Genomic DNA, 14610 nt, shown 5'->3' with positions numbered 1-14610 from the left:
AACTTATTGCCAAATTAGAGCAGGTTAACCCGTGCAGTGTGTTCTTTGAAACGAAAATTTTACTGCTGTAGCCGAGAGCGGTAGACTCAATTCATAACGAATATCAATTCGCCATCGGCCATAACAGCTCAAAACTCCATGCAACAATATTTTGGGCAAGGTGCTAAGTATATTGTCTTACAACTTCTAATTTACTTCGGAATAGATCTCCGCTTTACAGTTTGGTCAATAGAGGAAGCATTTATTTGATAACAATTTTGGATAAAATCAAACTCTAATAATCAAATTATTTCTGAAAACCTGCAAGTTATTTTCAAAGACAATATATCAACAGAGATTGTGGTTTGTGGAGATACTAGAAATGATGTGTCTGAAAACAATGGAACTCCAAGCGCGCGCCGGCTTCTGCAGTCAATTAACTTAAATAGTTAACGAGGCTACAGAATATTTGAAAACTACGGGAATAAGAGATATGGAGGATATGTCTAAATTAGACACCATTGAAGAAGATCTCGCATCTAATCTGCAGCGTCTCACTACCGCCAATGAGAATCTTCGCATAATCAACAATGAATTTCAGAATAAAAACATCGAGGACTCTTAACCAGAGAAGGTAACCGAATATGAAGACTCTGCTGTAGGTGATGGCTAGGTTACAAGTTCGATTAGAAAAGGTACGAGCTAAAATGAATCCCTACCAAAATGATGAGAAAGTGCGTCGTCAATCTGCAACACCATTGCAGCGGGCTCGTTGTACGAAACTTAACAAATTAGAGCTGAAAAAGTTTTCAGGAGACCATCAAGAATGGATTAGTTTTTGGGAAAATTTCCATACGACTGTGCATGAGATGAGTCTTTGAGTGGAGCAGAAAAATTAAATTATTTGCAGTCTGTTTTAACTGGGAACGCAGGGAAGACTTTATCAGGTTTCACCCCCACTGATACCTGCTACGTTGCGGCTATCTCTCTTTTGCAAGAGGAGTATAGAGATTCGGAAAAATTAATAGATAAGTTGATGCAAGAACTCATGGCGCTTCCAGCTGTTCATAGCAAAACTGACGCTAGTGGATTAAGAAATTTATACAGTACGGTAATTTCTTGCAGTTGGTCTCTTACAGCACTAGGTGTTCCTTCTTCTCATTATTACATAATGCTTAAGACAATTCTCCTAAAATGCATGCCAAATGAACTCCAAATTGATTATCACCGAATACAGAAAGAAAGCTTGATGATACCGGATCTACTCTTTCCTTGAATGGAGACAAACAGGTGAAAAATATTCTTAGATTTCTCAAGCAAGAAGTTGAGTCGATTGAGAGGGCAGGTGTAAGCAATTCTTCAGTGCGAGCGAGCACACACCGTTTCTCACGCCATCGACAGCAGCTGGCCTCTTCGCTTCCACGCAAGCGAAAGAAATATGTTTTTTTTGCAAGTCTGCCCAGCATTCAACGAAAGACTGCAGCAGCTCGCACACAGTGGCTAAGAAAAAACATATGTTGAAAGAGGATGGTAGGTGTTTTTGATGCACGATGAGGGGACACACTGCAAGATTTTGTAAAGCGAGAGGTTTGTATTGCTAAAAGTGCAAAACAAGCATCCATCTTCGTTGTGCAACTCAAAAGAAAATTCGAAGTTTCTGGCAATGCTTAATCCAACAATTAATTTGTCCGTGCCGGATATTTCAATTTCAAGACAAAATACAAAACCATATGTTTTTCTACAAACCGCGCGATCTCTCAGAGCAGCAAATAGTTCTTTGTCGGCGAGAAATAATTTATTCGTTCGTCTTATCATCGATGGTGACAGCCAGCGCACGTACGTGAAAGAAGCAGTTGTAAATAAGCTTAACTTACCAATCGAAGGTTTTGTTAATTTATCTATCATTCCCTCCGGTCAAAATTTCCTGTGCTAATAAAATGAAAAGTGTGAAAATCGTTTTAAAAAATCAATTTGGGGAAAGATCTGTGGAAGTTATGGCCGTTGTTGTTCCAGAAATCTGCTTAGATGTCTTGGTTGCTCCGGAAAGTAAAAGCCCTCAGTTAGATGGCTTCTGTTTGGCAGACTCAAATTTGTGTGAACGTGAGCAAGAAGACGGATTGAGTGTCCTAGTTGGAGCGGATTATTATTGGAAGGTGGTTACTGGAAGATATAAGCAAATAACAAGCCTTTTGACAGCAGTAGACACATTCTTCAGGTTGACGCTTCAGGGTCCGTGTGACACAGGTGATATTATGTCTAATGAAAGTGTCTCCACTCTTTTCAGCTCGATATCTTTTGAAAAAATGTGGAGACTAGAGACCATAGGCATACGAGGCGAAGAGATGAAAAGCTGAATATTTGAAGCTTTTACGTTCAGCTCATCATTCCGCTCCTACCTTTTCTAAATAAATTCAGCTTGGTGACGTTGTGCTGGTATATGATGCCAGTACTTCTCGTATGCACTGGAAACTAGCAATAGTCGAGACCCATTACCCCGGAAGAGACAATAAAATTCAATCGTGTGAAGTTCGTTTTGCTGACGGCAGGAGATTTAGACGCGCAATTCAACTTTTGTACCCACTGGAGATCCGCCATCTGGCCCGCTCGGAGGATGTTGAAAATTAAACGAAGTATGATTTACCCTATTTTCTTTTAAATACATAATCAATATAGATTTTACCAATACTTTAATTGTAACATACTATAACATAATTTTTAACTTCCCATAGGAAGTTATTGTAATGGGTCCGATTTGTCAAATTGAAAATTTTGACATTTCTCGACGTTTCAAGGTCCCTAGAGTCGAAATAAAAGATTTTTAGAAAGATGTCTGTGCGTGCGTGTGTACGTACGTTCGTACGTCCGTACGTCCGTACGTCCGTACGTCCGTACGTTCGCGACGTTTTTTTCGTCGTCCATAGCTCAAGAACCAGAAGAGATATCGACTTCAAATAAATTTTGTTATACAGATAATAAGGCAGAAATATGCAGAAAGGGATCTCAAGAAAATTGCGTTTGTGGTTTTTGTACCATAGCAGTTTAAAAAAAAGGTGAACATTTTGGTTAACCCTAAATATCTTACGAACCAAAAACGCTAGAGACTTGAATTAAATTTTATATAATAAACTGTAACGTGATCTCAAAGAAGTATATTTTTTGAAAAAAATCTATTTAACGGTTCTTTTTCTAAATCAAAAAAACTGAAAAAAAAAATTTGTCACCTCCTAAATTTAACGACTAACATATGATTTCATCTCCAAAACAATTTTGTGCAACGGAAAATAATGTTTTTGAAATCTGATAAAATTTTGAGAAAAATCGAATTGACAGTTTTTTATATAAAAAATAAAAATCTAAAAAAAACATTACTCATAGTTCGTAAAAATTAAATATCGATTCAAATATCTTTTCAAAAACTTGAAATTTAGTCTTCAAGCTTATTTTATCTTATAAGAAATATTGTTTTCAACATTCAGTAAAATTTTGAGAAAAATCGAATTGATAGTTTTTTTACAAAAAAAAAAATTTAAAAAAAAATTAATAAAAGTTGGTAAAAATTGATTTTCGACCAAATATCTTTTCAAAACTTTGAGATATTATCTTAAATTTACTTTTATCTTTCAAAAAATATTGTTGTCAACATTCAGTAAAATTTTGAACAAAATCGAATTGACAATTTTTTATAAAAAATTAAAAACCGAACAAAAATTAACAAAAGTTGGTAAAAATTGAATATGGATTCAAATATCTTTTCATAAACTTGAAAGTTAGACTTCAAACTTATTTTATCTTATAAGAAATGTTGTTTTATGCATTCTGAAAGATATAATATATAATATATAAGATATATTCAACAAAAGTTTATCTTAAGTCACAATGGTTTGGCCTATGGCCGTCTACCAGACTGACATTTTGAAATATACAAAGAATATTTATAGTGGCAATGGTTAAAACAAAATTATGGAAAATAACAATTTTAGGTATCTAGAAATCTTCGTTTACTATACAATTTCTATATCGAAGCGCAGCAACAACATACGAGTAAAGTGCATCCCATCCAACGGATCCGTTTAGTATGTCAAGCAGCTCAGTATCATTCAGACTTTGTTTACCGAAGTGTCTGATCCTAAACTCATTTAGAATTGGACAAATTGCGATGAAATGCTTTATGTCTTCACGTTCGTTGCGATTGCACAGACTGCAGAGTATTGGCAGGTCAGGACGGTGGGGAATAAAATTGAGAGGGAGAATTCTCCTCGTGTTTTGAAGATAATACTAATCTTATGTAATTGGTTCGAGTTAAGGAAATATGTATTGAGTCTATTGTCAAAAATCAACCGACTGTAGTAGCTTCTAAAGGTTGACTCTCGTGCCTCGGATAAGTATCTGTCATAGAGCGCTTTTCCAAATCGTTCTAATAATGCTTTGAACTTTTCCTGGAGCAAAACGAGTTGTTCATTTTGATTTACCGTTAGCGTTGAGTTACAGAAAGCCGCAAGATTTCTCCACTCTGTTGGCATACTTCCTGATGTTCTAATGGTGTTTTTCAGTATGATTTTTGGCAATCTCTCATCTGACATTTCGAAAATTTTAACGATGTAGTTAAAATGTAGGTATAATGTTTCCATAAACATTGGAGCGACTCCTGTCTCAAGATACAGCATGTAGTTTGGTGTATTATTTGGAAGACAAAATATTCTTTTGATGAAGTATCGGAGGCATTTTTCAACTAGTTCGAAAGAGTTGTATCCCCATACCTGGGAGCCATATAGAAGGATAGCTGACGCTGTAGTTTTTGCTTAGCACTATGCTCAATACATCTATTTTTGAAACAGCGTTCCCAAACTGCTGAAATTCCACGCTTTGCTTCTTTCAACTTTCCTTCTAGATGTTTTTTCATGTTAAGATTCGAAGTAAATAAAACCCCGAGGTATTTATATTCTCGCACTATTTCTACCGTTTCCCCATTATAAGACCACTTTTCATTTCTAGCATTTCTGCCACCACCACCTCTGAATATCATTACCTTCGATTTCGATAAGTTGACTTGTAGGTTCCATATATAAGACAAAAAGCAAAGCACTTAGGATACATCCTTGTTTGAGTCCCATTTCTGTTCTAAATTCATCGGAGATAGATTTTCCGTCCCAAACATAAGCTGTGTTGTTGGTGTACAGTGCTCTTAGCGTATTTATTATTTTGCTTGACAAACCAATCGTGGATAACTTATAGAAGAGGTGATCACGGGTGACGGAGTCAAAGGCTGCACGGAAATCAACGAAAAACACATACAGTTTTTTCTTGTTCTGAAGATAATAGTCAACTATGTTGTATAGTGAAAATATATGGTCGATCGTTGAGTAGCTCTTCCTGAAGCCGGCCTGGAACTCTGACAAAATTCTTTTTCTTCGAACCCAATCCGACAATCTATTTTCAATAATCCCAGCAAACAGTTTTGCGATGGTGTTTAAGAAAGCAATTCCCCTATAATTAGCTGGATCTTCAGCGTTTCCTTTCTTGAAGAGTGGGAAAATAATGGACTTCTTGAATTCATCAGGAATTTTGGAAGATTCGGTTAAATTCATTTGTTAGTAGGGCAATGTACTCATCAGTGGCATTTTTGTAGAATTCATACGGAATTCGGTCATCTCCTGGTGCTTTGTTTGATTTGCAGTTTTCAATGATATTTTTAACTTCAGCTATCGAAAAAGGTGCATCAAGGAAGTCGTCTATCATTGATTAGATTATAGAGACCTTAAAACATCGAAAAATGTCGAAATTCAAAATTTTCAACTCGAAAAATCAGAACTATCAGCTCATTGCGCAGTATCCATTTGCAGTAATACAAAAATATATTTTATGCATTGAAAGAATACAAGTTAAGAAACAACATTTTAAATTAAAACCTCCAAGAAAATCTGTCGCGCATTTCCTGAGAAAATTGGTATTTTCGATTTCTTACCAACAAAATTTGTATATACAAGTATACTAATATCATTATTGGTCTTATAAAAACATTAAAAAAGACACCCTAAGCAAATCTGCTTAAAATCCAAAATTTTTAAGTTCTATTTCAATTAATCTGTTGGTTTAGGCTGTGAGAGAGAGAACAGACAGACGGTAATAGTCGGGACGGGAGACACACATATTTCTACACAATTCTAAAAATAAAAAGAGGTGGGAATGTGACCCACACTGATAACTTCAAATCCTGTCTGTCGATTTGAATTGTCTAGAAAGTTTGAAGGTTTTCGTGTTTTGTTAAAAAAGTTGTCAATTGAATGATTAACAATATTTTGCATATGATAAAACAGTTTAATTTCAAAATCAATTTCTGTTAACGAGATTTTTTAGTCGTTAAGCAATTTTTACCAATTTAAGTAAAATTTCTCAAAAGTTTTTATTGTTACCTAACATAAACAAATTCAAATTGGATGAATGAAATCAGTTTGAAGGTCAAATAATATTTTAAAATAAGATCAATTCCCTTTTATCTATTGCCATTTCTTCTCCATCAGTTTTTCTCTTTAAGCTAATTTTGCTCACATTTTTTAATAAGTTTTTTGCAAGTTAAGAAATCATTTTTATATTTCAAATTTAACATTTTCACTCCCAAGTCCCAAACTTTTTGGCAATGAAATTTTTAAGAATCGATGGTTGTATTTATAGAAAAATATGAACTTCAAGGCTAACTATAATTTTAAGTTTTAAAATAATGGACAGTGGATTCAGCAAAACGTTTTTAAAACTTTAAACATATGTCACTTTTCAAATCTGTTACTTTTGACATCCGTCACTTTTCACATCTGTCATTATTGACATATGTCACTTTTTACATCTATCACTTTTCACAGAACATCAATTTTTAAAAATTTAGCTTACTGTTTTGTAGACTTTATTTTTTATGAAAAAACGGATTGTTGTATTTTTATCAAAAATTCACTGAATATCGAAAACAATATTTTAGATAATATAAAATAAGTTTGAAACCAATGTTTTTAATTTTTGAGAAGCTATTTTTTTGTATAGTTTTCTCAAAATTTTATAGAGTGGTGAAAACAGTATTTTCTATAAGATAAAATTAGTTTAAGGCCAATTGTTGCGTTATAAATGAACGCAACATGTTCTTTTCACATTTAATTTTAATTTTTTAAGAAATGATTCTTTTTGCATTCATTGGTCACTGATAATTTATATACTTTATTCGATTTGACAAATGTCACACCCTTCTACACGAGAATGAGAGGGAGCGGGACGGCCATAGTTCTTCTGACAATGGTTCTCTCTGTCATTTTCCATGTAAGTGAAACCAAACCAGATGGACGGTCTGGAGAAGGTGAACTATTTAGCCTGAACAAACACGTGAATTTACTCCAAATGGAGAATGGCCTATGGCCCAACATAAAGTTTAAATAATTGTAAATTCATATTGAACATAATTTTACATTGTTTAACGTTGTTTGGATGAATTTTGAAAAGATTGTAGTACTTTAAATAGATTTTATGGACGTACGGGCGGTTAAGTTTCGGGCAACTTAATTCGATATTAAGGTAACGAAACGTAACGTACAGACCACAACTATTTTGTTTTCTTTCCTTTCGAGCGGTCATTGAGTATAAGTTAAAGTAAAGTTAAAGGTTTTTCTCAATTTTAAATTTCTAGTCTTTGTTCGATATCGAAGTAGGAAGTGGGGGTGGCTGAATGCAGCTCCTGGAATCGTTATGACCTATAAGTGAATCCATCGGGTGTCGAATTCCAGGGTGACTTGCATTTAGCTGTGAGAGGAAAAGGCGAGTAAGCAGATCCGCGAGAATTTCATCACAAGTTGAGATCAACAAGCCGATCTCCGATCCACTACTCCATATTAGCTGAAAGCTAAAATGGCGGGGGATGTAAAAGAAGAGATAGGACAGATCTTGGGATCTGGCCGTGAATTCTCAAAAGACTTTGAGAGTGATTAGACGGAAAATGTTGGTTTTGAACAAAGACAGAAGAAAAAAATGAGAAAAATTTTATTGATGGGAATTGATGGGAATTAAAACCTTAACGGTCCATAGTCCATGAAATCTTTCGTTTAATTTTAAAAAAGATCCTTAATTTTTATCCTGCTTTTGCAAGGTTTCTCAGGCATATTTTAATTAATAAATTTGTCATAAAAGATATCCATTTCGTTTTCTTTTTTCTCTTACAGTGGTTTTATTGTTGTTGTTCTTTTTAAAGGTTTGCAATTTCCTTTTTTTTTCAGGAAAAAAATTGCTGGCGCCCTTTTTCTTACGAAACGTAAGAACGTCCTCGAGGCAATTCCTAATTAAAATAATATTTTCGATATCAACTTGATATCAAATCATCACGCAACTAAAATTAATCGAATCGTTAGTTAATTTATAATTGCTGAACCCAAAAGTGAGCTCGTCGTGGTATCAGCACTTAATTTGCTGCTTGTTGCAATTTTTGCCTCGTCGCCTCTTCGCCAATGTGATTTGACAGATCGGCATATTTCAGACCTTTTAATTTAATATTTCGCGCAGTTGAATTGTTTAAGTGGTTTCTTGTTCTTTATTTTAATTTCTTTTTTTTTTTATTTTACTTAATTAATTATCGGCAAATAAATTGCAACACAATATATCAAAGTTTTGAAAAGATATTTGAGTAGAAAATACAGTTTTTTAAAACTTTTGTTAAATTTTCTTTCAAGTTTTTATTTTTCGATTTTTATTATAAATTTAACTGAATGTTGACAACAGTAATTTTCTAAAGATAAAAGTACTCTAAAGCCAATATCTCAAGGTTTAAACGTCAGCGGTAAAGCTAGTGGAGGCATTTTATGTGGTGTCAAAAAAACTATAAACAGCGTTTTTGTCAAACTTATTTGTTTATAAAATAGAAATATTTTTTATATTTTGAATGATAATTTAAAATACTCAGTAATTCTGGTGTACTTGAACTGTAATAACTGGCAGAGTGACATCGATTGCTTAAGAGATTACGTGAATAACAATAATCTGGAGGACATCATGATCATTGGAGATCAAAACTCACGTGATGGGAGATATCAGAATCCTTCAAATTATGAATTACTGTCGCTAAACTTACTAAATGTTGCTAGAAACTCCAAAGATGAACAGTTTAATAGGAACGGACGACTTCTTACCGAATTCTTTGAAAAATTTGGACTATTGGTACTGAATGTTGCGATTACAGGCGACAAATATGGATAGTTTACCTTTATCAGCGGGCAAGGACAGTCAGTGATCGATATTTTCGCAGTATCAACTGGGTGGCTAAATACAACCCCAAACTTCAAAGTCGGCATAGCGAACTTCTCTGCACACCTTCCAATAGAAGTCAACGTTAAATTCTTTGATGTAGCTAGCCAAAGCATCTCAAATAATTTCCAAAAGTTAAGATGGAAAGAAAACAGTGCTACCGTTTATAAATTTCTCCTGGATCGTAACTCTAGCTCCCTCTTTCGTCATGCCACAACCGTTATAGAACATTTAGATGAACGAATAACAGGTGTAATTCATATCTCAGCGCCATTTGCCATTAGCAATAACAAATCTAACTCTTTTACTCCTAAAAACTTATGGTTTGATAATGATTGCAAGAAGCTCCGCAAACTGTCATTTCTATATCTCAAACTATTTCGAACCACAACTATTTCGATAAAACGCTTTTGTCGGCTGACGTGAATCTCCATACCTTCTCTTATGCTCTCCATAACTTTATAGTCGATGAACTAGATGGTCCAATACTGTAACGTGAATTGGAATCAACATTACACAAAATGAAAAATAGTAAAGCACCTGGTATCGATGGAATTCCAGTAGAATTTTACAAAAATGGTACTGAGCAATTGAAAAATTATCTTCTTCTATACTTCAACCGATTATACGATGAGTCTCATGTTCCGAAAAATCTAAACAAATAAATTTATAAGAGTGGAGATGCGAACCAGCCAGAGAACTATAGAGGCATATCTATTCTTAGCTCATTAAGGAAGATCTTCACTTCAATACTCTACGATCGGCTGAGGATTGAGGACAAAAACCTTCTCAGTATGTTCCAATCCGGTTTTCGAGCGGGTTACTCAACGCTGGACAATATATTTGCGTTAACAAGTATTGCCAAGAAATGTATTGATAAAAAGAAAAAAATATACACTTGTTTCGTTGACTTCAAAGCTGCATTTGACAAGGTGAATAGACAAGCATTGTTGTACAAGCTTTCAATGCTTGGAATCTCTCGGAAATTCTTGCAGCTATACTTCAACTTCCTTATCTCGTCGACTGCTTCGGTATGGGATGGGTCGCATCTATCAGATTGGTTTGAAATGACAACAGGTGTCCCACAAGGCTGCATTTTAAGCCCAATTATCTTCGCTTTATTTATTGATTATATTTCCGATGTTCTTCCAGGAGGAATATCTTTTGCCGACATACAAGCTCATATTATATGGAATCTCGATTTATTCGAGAAAATATGCGTCAAGACAAGGTGTAATGGTCATCTCCTGATGAGCCCAACCATTGCATCGGGGCGAAACGCATATAAGAACACCTATGCTGGTTTATTTTTATTTTTATTTTCATTTAATGATTTTAAAAATAAAAATTTTATTTTCATGTTTTTAAATCATATTTATTAAAAATACAAGTAAAAGTTTTAATCTATGCTGATGAACTAGTATTGCTGGCGGAAAACCCTTTCACTCTACAGCTGCAAATAAACAGGTCAAATACATTCTGCGAGAAATGGGGGTTTGCCATCAATACTAGCAAAACTAAGGTGATGATTTTTGAGACTCGTCAAAGAAGAAGGCTTCCCGAAGCAACTTGGCAACTAAATAATATTGCTATTGATGTGGTTCAGGATTTTAAGTATCTGAGAGTTTTAATCACACACAACCTTAACTGTGTAAAGCATGTTAACAATAAAACTAATGAGGCTAAATTAGCTTTGATCATAATGTGGCCCAAGTTCTTTGCGAACCCAGAAATTGATCTGTTGTCAAAATACCGTGTGTTTCGCGCGACTGTGAATACATGCATGTGCTATGGTACCCCCGTTTTCGGGCATACTTATATAGAGGCGTTCGAAGCAGTACAAAGATGTTTCTTCAAGCGCTTATTTAGATTGCCATATTCAACGCCAAATTATGCTATCTACGTTGAATCTGGGGTATCGCCTCTTTACATTGAAAATCGTAAATCAAACTCCGACTATTTAATAAGAGTTATGAGAAGAAGCGGAAGAAGTCTTCATAAATCAATCATGGTAAGATTGTTGCAAACGAGGGCTTCCCCATTCAAGGATTGGAACGAGTTAGCCCTAGCCCACGGAACTAATCTTCCCCTAAATGAAACAAACGTTAATGAGTGGCCGGGGTTTTTTGCTAATGTTATCGCTAAAATAGATGACAAAATTTACACCTACCATCTATCTAGAGCAAATGAAACTACATCTAGAAATATGTATAAGAACCTCAATCACCAGTTACCCTCGGAAGCGAATTATTTCTGTACTGAATTTTCGACCGAAGCTATAAGCTACATATTCAGAGCTCGTGTCGAGTCAAGTCATCTAACCCTAAACCGACTCTATGAAATACTCAATGGAGCGATAGAACTGTCTACCCTCTATAAGTACTGCAAACACGCCTTAGCATGTCGCAATAGTTATGTAACTTAAAAGTAAAACTAATTTTGAGTTACGTTATGCTTTTTTGAATTTGTATACACTTTAATTTCGTATTTGAAAAAAAAATAATCTTGTTACTTTTATTTATTTTATTTCATTTTTATTCTTTGTAACACTAAATGAAATGTCATATCAGGCAGACGGCAGAATAAGCCATGTCATTATTCTTAAGAAAAGAAAAATTGTTAATCAAAATTTTTTGTTAATAAAGAAGTTATCTATCTATCTATCAAGGTTTTAAAAAATTATTTGAATAGAAAATCAATTCTTACTAACTTTTATTAATTTTTTTTAAAGGTTTTTAATTTTTTTGTAAAAAAAACTGGCTATTCAATTTTTCTCAAAATTAAACCGAATGTTTAACAAATTATGTGTTATAAGTTGAAATTAGCTAGAATCTATAATCTCAAGTTGGAAAAGATATTTGAATCGAAATTCAATTTTTACCAACTTTGAGTAATGTTTTTTCTAGGTTTTTATTTTTTATAAAGGAAATATCAATTTAATTTTTCTCAAAATTTTTCCTGATATCAAAAACGTTATTTTTCGTTGCACAAAATTGTTTTGGAGATAAAATCATTTTTTATTCGTAAAATTTTCGAGGTGAAAATTTCTTGTATTTATAAAAAAAGAGTTAATTGGATTTAATTTTCAAAAATATACTGGTTTGGTATTAAGTTACAATTTATGATATAAAATTTAATTCAGGTCTCTAGCATCATTGGTTCGTGATATATTTATGGTTAACAAAATGTTCACCATTTGTTTTAAACTGCTATGATAAAAAAAACCTACCACGCAGTTTTCTTGAAAGCCCGTTTCGCTTTATTATCTGCATAACTAAATGTATTTGAAGTCAATATCTCTCTTGGTTCTTGAGCTATGGACGATGAAAAAATGGCGCGATCGTATGGAGATCTTTCTAAAAATCTTTTAATTCGATTCTAGGGACCTTGAAACGTCAGGAATTGTCAACATTTTCAATTTGACAAATTGAACCCATTACAATAACTTCCTGTGGGAAGTTAATAAATATATGTTAGCATTACTCTAATGTTTTTCGTTCTGCTACATACTTTTTTATTAAATTGGAATTATTTTCAAAAAAAAAGAACGTATCCGCCCTAGTGCCACATTGGAACTTTCAGAAAGAATTCTAAAAGTCCAAGTTTTTGATTTATTTATTTAGACATCTATGTACAGTACATAGTAAATATTTAAGAGCTTACACTAAAAGGTCTGCAGTTCTGCTACGTTTTTATGCTATCAGCCACCATCATGCATGGATATTGTGTTCTTCACTTATATTTAAGACAATATTTATAATATCTTTTCTTAATGTTTCGTTTTTCTAATCAAATTTTCATAACTAAGAAGCTTTAAATGACTTTGACTCCTCTGCAATATTTAATTTTATTGTTGTATCGTTGTTTTATTTGTTATTATTTTTCCAATAATTGCTTGTTTCTTATTTAAGAAACATTAATATTCCAACTTTTTCATTTTATTCGACATGTGGCGTCGGTGGTGTAATGGTTAGCATAGTTGCCTTCCAAGCAGTTGATCCGGGTTCGATTCCCGGCCGACGCACACTTTTTTGAATTTTCTTCTATTTGAAGGTAAAATAAATCCGGGGTATAATCATTTAAGGCAATGACGTTAAGCTTTCTATATCTCTGCTTAATTCAACCGTTTGAAAACCGTTAAATCTTATTGACTAATTTGAGAACAGATATAGTTTTGTGTATATTATGGTAGTAGGGGCTAAAACAAGTATCAAAAGCCTCTTTAAGTTAGGTTGAAGAAATATTCGTAAGAGTGATTCCAATGGAGACGACATTTTTCCTTAACTTAGCCTAATTTACTTGAAACTCACCCGGCCGCCTCCAAGCTTTTATTTTATATTTATTTGTAATTTGAACGTATTTTTTATAACCTTTCTGCCTTAAGCCCTGGTAGCTCAAGTTGTTACAATTATAAGTATTATTCTGTACATTTATGTAAAGATTAATAAAATTGTTATCTTTAGACCGTAAGAAGTGCTTATTAATCAAAATGTTAGTAAAAGATAAAATAGGTGAAGTTCTTTTGTTGATAAGTGACATTAAACTGCAAACAAGCTGCCCTAAGACGTCTTCCCTAAAAAAAATTTAATTTAATACAGTCCTTTATCCCTTATTAGAGATATTCGTCATTTAAAGGAATTTTCAGATTATAAGCCTAAAGTATCCTGTTGTTTGCCGCGTTGGTAATCTTATATCTCTTTCGTCTTAAGGCCCCACTATAATAGACTTAACCAAAAGTAAGCTAATGTCAAACCCGAACGAAAAGTTATCAGAAGTTATCGTCAGAACAAAAAGTAACCATAATAGATTCAAGCAACTTAAGCAAATGTTGGGTTGAAATGCGTTTCAAATTTTACTTTTGCTTAAGTTCGAGCCATTTAAATGGCTCTTGCGTAATTGCGCGAAAGTTAGCGAAATATAACGAAACTGAGCAGAACTCCTATTATGGTAAGTGACATATAAAGCTGCGTATTGGTTCGTTCCCTTGAGCTCGGTTAAGTCTATTATAGTTGGGCCTTAAGCATTTTGGCAATTGGCTTATAAGCTGTGGTGTGCGAGTGGTTTAGGAGATGGACTTGAAATCCATTGGGTTCTACCCGCACAGGTTCGAATCCTGTCTGCAGCGGAAAAATGCTATTTTTTCTTAGATATCCTTTTTATCGTAATCCCCATTCAAAACAAAGCTATGCCAAATATCCAATTGGATTAATTTACCATTAAAGCCTCATAAATCATAAAGCTTCTAATTCACACCTGGTCGTGGTTTTGTTATATGAAGCGACTAAGGTATCTCGACTTTAATTGCATCAACAGCAGCAGTTAGGGAAGAGAGCTCCCGACCACCAACAGTATAGTCACAAGCGC

General features: G+C 33.8%; 2 non-coding genes across 2 annotated transcripts; both read left to right on the top strand.

The window, feature by feature from the left end:
• Positions 1-13198: 13198 nt before the first annotated feature.
• Positions 13199-13270, top strand: Trnag-ucc (transfer RNA glycine (anticodon UCC)). The gene has a single exon. It is a non-coding gene; the product is annotated as a tRNA-Gly (tRNA).
• A 1019-nt stretch (positions 13271-14289) lies between these two features.
• Trnas-uga (transfer RNA serine (anticodon UGA)) lies at positions 14290-14371 on the top strand. Its single transcript has one exon. It is a non-coding gene; the product is annotated as a tRNA-Ser (tRNA).
• The last annotated feature ends 239 nt before the right edge of the window (positions 14372-14610 follow it).

Source organism: Eupeodes corollae, chromosome 2, assembly GCF_945859685.1.
Source record: "Eupeodes corollae chromosome 2, idEupCoro1.1, whole genome shotgun sequence".
In the NCBI taxonomy this organism is placed as follows: domain Eukaryota; kingdom Metazoa; phylum Arthropoda; class Insecta; order Diptera; family Syrphidae; genus Eupeodes; species Eupeodes corollae.
Note: the sequence above shows the minus strand (reverse complement) of the source record. Positions and strands in the feature narration are given on the sequence as shown.